The sequence below is a fragment of the Furipterus horrens genome, unplaced genomic scaffold (assembly GCF_987537825.1).
Source record: "Furipterus horrens unplaced genomic scaffold, mFurHor1.1.pri manual_scaffold_11, whole genome shotgun sequence".
NCBI classification, from domain to species: domain Eukaryota; kingdom Metazoa; phylum Chordata; class Mammalia; order Chiroptera; family Furipteridae; genus Furipterus; species Furipterus horrens.
This window is the reverse complement of record NW_028327181.1, coordinates 87,506,488-87,515,084: the sequence shown is the minus strand read 5'-3', so window position 1 is coordinate 87,515,084 and position 8,597 is coordinate 87,506,488.

The following is an 8,597-nucleotide window of genomic DNA, read 5'->3' as shown; positions in this document are numbered from 1 at the left end:
GTTTTCTTTCAGACAGGGTACCATGTACCTGATACTTACTGGTGTTTCATACAGGTTCCATCCTGGAACTGCCTGAATGTCATCGGCAGCCCCAAGCCTGTTGCACTGGGTCACTTGCCAATGGCATGACCAGCAAATAGCAGCCCACCAAAATCTCACTCCTTGGGAAGGGGTTGCCTCCTAGCTATTGCCAGAGTCTCTGGTGAGCAGCTCACTATGCATCTGGTGGTTATGAAATCTCATTTCATTACACTACTAATTTACAGGGAATGGAATTATAAACAAGGTGATTACTGAGCATAATTTATGGTCCATGTAATTATATAGCTGTCAAAGTACTGCTGGCAGCAGAATTGTGCAGAAGAGGGCTGCACTTTTGCTTGGTCTACTGAGCTTGTTAATTGTCCACAGCTGAAAGTATTTTTTTGCACTGCAAAATCAGCAACCTTCAGTTAGGAGAGTCTAGTTAGAGCGGGTTACAATTAACTACCCGACTGGAAATGTTGCCTATTGGCTTTGAAGACCTTCAGGTGCTGGAAAATTAATCCTTCAGCCTCTTGGTCAATGGAGAACACATCCACTTCCCTTGGTGGTTGGGGTGGGTGGAGTTACCTAATGAAATAGTAACAGGTAATAAAATCCAGAGCCACAAATATTACATCTCTACATCTAAATACCTATCTATCTCTACACTCATATTTATATGTGCATAATAAAAGCAATGGTGTTAGAAAGGTAACTTAGGAATGCTATAATGAAAAGTAAGCAGAAACAAATTCTATCTTTGCCATTTCTTGATAAATTAGACCTTTAATTATGGCATTTGAAAGCGTACCCGCTTGACTTCAGAGGGTGATCATGTATGCAGAGTATCAGAAGCAGGTGAAACAACCCAGACTACCTTAACCTGTTGCCAAAACAGGTGAAAAACAAGGCACAGAGCTGACCATTAAACCAAAGGTTTGTTTACCCAGCTACGATCTGATTTGATGGGCTTGTTTCCACCTCCATCACCCTCCCACAGCCTCAGGAGTTGTTCTGCTGTTTTTATTTTGTAGATATTGCCTGGAAAACACAAGGACTTCTTTCATATATTGATACCTGAGTAGCTTGTGCTGCAGTTAATTTGAAAGTTTCGATGGACAGAGTTATGTAAACTATATTGCCTCTATAAATGGGTCTGAATCTCTCTGTAACTTTGATTAATTTTAGTTTCCTCTGCTATAGCCCATGCTGTTTATTGATAATGAGCAGGTGGACCTAGTATTGTTCCCTTGCCATTTTCTGAGTGCTCTTTCTAGGACCAGGTCTATCCCGACTGCTACATGAGAGGTCTTCCTTAATAATAACAAAGGTTGTAGTATAGTTACTATTTTCCTTAGACCAGGGGATAGAGAGCAGAAGCATTTGTTCCGGGGGTTTGACATATATAAATATTAACTCCAACGATAAAAAGTAATTTATTTTATTCTTTTAAGTTAAACACTTTGATAAACTTATTATTTTAGGCAGAATTTTATATACTACCAGTGGGACTCAAATTAATTTTACTTAAAAATTGTTGAGTTCCTACCGTGTACCAGATATATTGTATACTTTCCTAATAAACTATAACATAACATAGTCACTTGATAGCAGAATAGTTAATTATCAGAAAATAATATTGTTGGGAGGAATCTATGAGAAGGGTATAAGAAATATGTCTTTGTCTTGAAATTGATAAGATCATATATTACTAGCAACCAGGTACATTTTTTTAGAAAGCAATTTCTCAATTTTATCAAGGTTATGTGGTCCTTTAGATTTAATTTAAGGAAGTAAGTAGAGATTTATAGCCAGAAAGATACTCATATGCAAAATTCTTTATTAGTAATAAAAGATTAGAAACAACCTAAATTCCATTTCATGGAAGATTGTTTTAGTAAAGTATATGCTATATAATTAAGATATAAGTTGAGATAAAATGAGCTAGATAAACCACTGTGTCTACATTATAATGGTCCCTTAAAATGGAGTAAACTTATGGAACATTGAAAGTAAATGGGAAAAAGAAAAAGTGGATGAGTTAGTTTGGTAGAATTATGCATGGTCTTACTTCAAGAGCACCATCATTTCTAAAAAGTTAATTGTGTAACACATATTACAGAATATTTTAAGACAGAAATGGCCTTCCCATGCAGAATCCATTGAATTCTGAGGTTCTTAAGACCCTGCCTGGCTCATGATAGAAGCCTGATTTCCCGGAGAGGAACCAGACCTCCACATCGTTTGGAAAGATTTAGGAATGGCCAGGATATCCTCAAGACTTGTTTGCTCGGCTGACATCTGCTGCCAGCTCAGAGGCATCCAGGCAAAGACACAGAGAATGTCTGCACTTCCTGAACTGCTTCGTTTGTCAGTAGCAGGGCAGCCGAAAGGGCAGGGTTTGTAAGCGAAATGCATTGGAAGTCAAGTTACAGGGATCCTTTGGTGAAAGGGAGCCAGTCAAAGCCAGCATCATGTCTGAGTTAATAAAGGTTCACGGTGGGGAACCCTATCTAAAGAATGTCCCTTGTCTTTGTGATCTAGGGTTTCTGGAAATTCAGTTTCAGGTTCCCGGGGTTCTAATGCAAGCTGCCCTCCAGGCAGTGTGAGATATTGTACTAGTGGAAAGCAAAAGAAAATAGAGAGCAAAGGAACTTAACTTCCAAGAGAAAACTATGGCCAATAATTTCTTTTGTTCTTAGCTGCTTGCAGAGTCACATTATTTTCAATGGTAATGTATCATATTTTGATATAAAATTTATAACAACGCTCCTACTTCCAGTATCCAAACATGCAAATCTCTGTAAACAGGGTTAGTCTGAAAACAAGAGAAGTTTTTAATTGATGTGACATTGATTACTTTGATCCAAACATACACACTCCTTTTGGTTACTTATCTGAATTCTAATCATATACTAATCCTGCATTCTGCTCCATAGTTATAAACTTCACTGGACATGGAAAAGATGTGTTTTGCCTCTCCCAACTTAGAAACAGTTTTTGCTCTTGAAACCAAGCAACTCAGAGGAGAGCCCATGGCCAACTGTGTGCCCAGTGAGTCAATGAGAACTGATACCTGGCTTTGCAGTGGGGAAAGACAAGCTATTTTATTATAAATGGTGCCGTCCAGGAGAATGGAAAGCTACTGCTCAGAAGCTTGAGTTCTCCAATGGTTTACAGACAAGAGGTTTCACAGAGCAAAAATTGTGCCTGACTATGAGTAAGGTGTTCAGGGTCATGGGCTGTGTTGATTGATCATATTTTATGCAAGCTTTAGCAATCTGATTTATCCACTCTTGGGTATGTGTGACTATGGCCAGGTGGTCTTGAACAGAAAGAGAGGTCTGTAAGACATCTTGGGATTGTGAGTCAGTGACATAGTCTTGACAGCCAACAGAACAGAGCTATACATGTCATGCTTAACGGGCTATATTCTTCTGTTATCTTAAGCAGGGTATACTTTTTGAAGCTCGCTTTACTGGCAGGCCTGCAGGCCCCAAGACATAACTATGTTCCAGTTGCAGCTATTGTTTCCGAACCAAAGCGGGGGTTCTGCTGCCTGCCACCACCAATAGACAAATTCTAGGGACAGGGTGGTGAGAAAGGAACAAGGTTTTTAGTCAATGTTGCACGATCTGGGAGAATGGTAGACTTTTCTCAAAGCCCATTCACTCCAGGAAACCCAGAGGAAAATACAGCAGACCTCAGCCAGACCAAAAGCAAAGGCAGCATCCAGACTTCCTTCTCCCATTGAAAGTACTGCCCTTTGGGAACCGCAGGCAGCCACTGAGTGGCCGCCGAGTCAGCTCGTCTGTTTCCCCAGCCACCGTCAGTCCTCAGGCTCCCTCCTGGAGCCCATGTGTGGGGCCAATGCCACCACCAGCTATGCGGCTTCCAGAGCCAGACGGTCTCACGAACACACCAGTCAGTACATTCGCAAGGTGGGTCAGTGCATCCCTTCCTTCCCTTGCTGCCATTCTGACCTCTGTGGCACATGTGCCTGCCTTGCCCTGGTCCCATCCCCAGTCAGGTACTAGAAGGGGGTAGGAGGACTTTGTTGCCTATCCAAGGATCTTGCTAGCCTTCTGTGTGCTCACTGTAATACTTCCTCCTGTTCCACCTCGCCCAGGGGCAGGGATATGCCACCAGGTGCAAGCCACTATTCCCCGGCGGGTGGAGCATGCATGCGGCAGAGCTTGGTTATCTGGCCGCTGTGGGCAGTTTAGGATGTCCTCCAGCATCCCCTCAGTTCGCTGCCCTCCACCTGCTCCCAGCAGTCTGGCCAGGCTAACAGTAACACTATGACTCTTAAGAAAGGCTAATTTAATAATTTAAACTAAAAGTTAAATTCTAATATATCAAGCATGTTATGTTTGGCTCAGCTCCTCTCTCCTACCTTCTCTGCCACCTCATAGACACTTGCAAACACTTCTCCATTCTTGGCAAGATTGCAGATGCAACCTCCTTAGCGTTTTTTTCAGTGCCATAGGCTTTCCAAAAATGGAGGTTCTAACCGGCAGGGGTGGAGGGTGTTTCCTTTAACCTCTCATGCTGCAAACAGAAACATGCAAGCCAAAACATAATCAAATTACCCCACTTTTCCCACTTAGGCAGAAAAGAATTGAGAGCAAAAATAGCTGAAGTCACATCACCAGACTTGTCCTATGAAAAACAAAATCTTCATCTGTATCTCGTCTGCATGATATCTCTCTCTCCTTCCATGGCTCTCATGAGGAAAGATTGCTTTTAATTTCCTTTATGTGAGGGATACAAATATGTATTCACATAAGGCAAGTAAAGTTTATTTTGTTCGTTTTTCAGTTTTTTACATCTGCACCTTGTATCTGGGCTCAATCGTAGGCTTTGGGGGAAATAGCCACTCTTGCCTTCTCTTTTCCCCAAAACGTGGTTATTTATGGAACATTATGTCATTATACCTCATAGACCTCTTCCTCCCTCCAGTTTATGTGGATGACACATCAGGTAGTATTTCAAAATATGCTCCCATATTTTAGGTTGGAAAGGGTGATTTGCCTCTCAGCTCTGATTTTATCTTCCCCTAATGTGGTTGCTGTAAACCTTTTTGATTGCTTTCTTTCACATTTCCTGAGGGGGACTGGTAAAATCCTTTTTAACAAGGGGTATTCGTCTGAGTATGCAGAGAATTTTAATTGAGCAGTTTTTGCCACCCTATTCCAGTAAACAATGTGAAAGTCTCAGCTGCTAAGAAAGGGTATTTAATCCTAGGCATGCTTTTTATAGCAATCTAATGGAATGCATTCAATTCAGTAACCAAGTAAACGGTGAAATAAATGATTTGGGCAAAGCAAGGCCCCCAAAGGAAGAAAACCATTCACCAGGGACCCTGCTCAACAGGAAAGTGGGCTTTGCACATGCCTTTCTGATACATATTGATACTTTTAATCTCCCTTCACTCCAGGCTAATTGGCAGTGGTTCCTGCATGTGTCTCATGTCATGGGAAGGAATATGAGTATTTATCACCTTATTTCTAAAAAAAAAAAAAAAATGCATAATTATTCTAATTTTTATTTTCATCCTTATTTCCCCTTTATTAAAAAAAAAAAGATTTCTTCCTCTGGTGTTTATCTTATTAAACACAATGTTGAATTATTTCCATCTGCCAGGTTGGGGAAATTGCCTAGTAGTGTGGAGACCAAGTCAGAAACCAACATGATGAGTTATTTATTAGCTCTGGCCCTCTGGTTCCTTTACCCTGGTGGAGGATGTGGAGATAGTTATTCATTGCTTATTTGTAATCTTTTTATTTAAAGAGAAAGGAAATGCTCATATTTCTGCATGGAAAAGAAATACCGAAATGCCACTAGGAATACCCATGCTCAGGTCCAAACCCTGAAACTGGTTGTAATGGATGGAGATATCCACTGCAGGGAGAACACAGAGTGGGGGATTTATAACTGAGCATCACCGCCGTTAGGCACGTCTGTGGAAATACTGCTCCTGGAAGAGGGAACTCAGATAAAGTGGCAATGAGCTGGAAACATGTGACCGATGACCAGTACTACACACAGTCTGTCAGCTTAGTCAGGAAGAGAAGATATAATGGCATGAACAACATCAACAACAATAACAAAAAGAGTGAGAAAAATTAAGGAATTACCACTATACAAGAAGAATGTGACTAAGAAGTAACTTTCTTCTGTCCTGGTATCCTTCAGGGAAGTCCTGATGTGACAGGATGGGATGAGGATATCATGATTTCCAAAGCACAAATAAAATGGTGATGAGTATGCCCTTTAATGCTTTGTAATAACTAAAATGAAGGCAAATAGCCAGGTATGCTTCATATTGCCTCAGCATTTAGGGTAATTCTTTAAAAAGGAAGTAAAATGATAGAATACTGCAAAAATTACAATATTACTCTGATATTTCTGTATTTTTCACTGTTGACTCTAGACAGACTTTGACACAGCCAGTTATTACATTTCATTATGTATTTTCAAAATGCCAGTTCGTACTTCAATTTACGTTGTCCCATCCCATTCTGTGGCTAATGGATTTTCTTCTGACTTATGAATATGTAGCAGCAATGCCACATCCAGTAAAATTTTTGGCAAAGCTGAATAATCTTTCTCCAGTATTTTCTTCATTTCTCATTATTAACCGAGACTCACTCTCGCCCATCACATCATCTCAGTGCTCTGTAAATAACCTCATACAACATCTCACTTCTGTGCCTTTATTACTGCCATCCTGTCAGCTGACTTGCCTCTTTCTCTTTCGGCATTTAACATTCTTGTTATGATGCTAAATCCTATTTAAATTCTTCCTTTAGTAACGTATTCCATCAAACTTCACAAACAAACATTGACATAGGGTCGCATATTTTAGCTGAATGTCTTATTCTTACTCAGGTTTCCCCACTCGACAACATTCTTCACAGTAAGAACTTTGACTTTTGTTTCATCGGTATTTCAGGAGATAAGACAATGAGAGTATAGTGGATGTAAGAAAAGGCTTTTAGTACAATATGAGAACATTGTGGAGTCAAAAATCCTTATTTCACTGATGAGCAAACCGAAGTTCAAAATTTGAAGAGACTTAATGATGTTATTTAAGGCAGATGTGAAAGCCGAGAGTCAATTGTGAACCTTGACTCCAAGTCCAATGTGCTTTGTGTTAGCCCTGCCTGCCTCAAAACTTCTGCTTAAGAGGTATACACATTTTGATCGAGAGACTTGATAATCTGGCTGTTGTGAAGAGCACAGCGCAACAGCATTGCTAAGTCAAGTCCTTTATATATGTTGCCTATTGCTGTGTACCAAATTACCCTGAAACATGGTGGCTTTAAAAAACAGTAAGCATGAATCACATATCTGGGCACAGCTTAACGGGTCACCTCCGTCTCAAAGTCTCTCAGACAGTCTCATGCTAAGCTCACAATGACGTACATACGGCATTTTCCCTTTCTGTCTCTGGATCCCTCGTGTGCGCGGGAACTCTGTGATGTAGTTGGGCTTCCCGTGCCTGGGGAGTTAAATTTGATTTTCTCTCGTCTATCTGTCTCATTGATTTGATTCCTCAGCCAGCCAAAAGGAACCGGAGGGAGGAAGGATTTTTCCCTTTCTCCACAGCATTATCTGGGTAAGCCATAACACGGAATTTGAGAATTAAAATCTGGGGGTTTGCTTTTTAGGGATGTCTTCTAGTGCTTACGTCTTTGTATGGAAAGATCATTTTGCATTGACATCTGTTCATTCATCCAATCATTGAACAAAATACCTGTGTCCTAGGTTCTGGGGAAAACAGTGGGAAACAAAGACAAACAGATACTCTTGTCAGAAGCCTGATAGAAACATAAACACAGAAGTGAAAGAATAAACACAGTATAATAAATCTTAAAAAGGAAACAACAAAGGGTCTGAGAGAGAATGAATGTGGCTGTCTGCCTGTTTGAGACTCTGGCACGGTACACCTGTAATACCGTGATACGAGGTTAGGTAGGAAACACATGTGTGGTTGAGGTTATGTAGTTTTCCAGGCTATGTAAATTAGTTTGAATTTTATCTGAGAGCAATAGGAAGTCATTCTCCAGTTTCAGGTAGGGAGTAATATGATTTATATGAAGTTCACTCTTGCTCATATGTGAAGGATGAATTGAAGGGGCAAGAATAGAAATGGAGACATGAAGATGGCCTGATCCAGATGGTAGCAAAAGTGGAGAGCCGTGAGTGGGTGGATGCTAAATATATTTGGAAGAGTACTGGGGCCTGAATTAGATGTGAGGAGTCAGGGATAGCTGTGCTTCTCTGTGTGGTAACTGGGTGGATGGTTGTGCCAAGCACCGGGAGAGGGAGGGTTTGGGGAGGACTGGATGTGTTACCAGAAGAGGAAGAGGGATGAGGCTGGGTTAAAAAGAACATGTTAAATTTGAGATGCTTGGGAATCGTCCAGGTGGTACTTTATTAGGAATACTAATCTAGAGCTCAGGACCGGAAGTACAAATCCATGCTAGTATTTTAAACTATGGAACCAGATAAGTCACTTGGAGAAACCTGGCAATGGGTCAGGTCAGGTAAATGAGAGCCAGCAA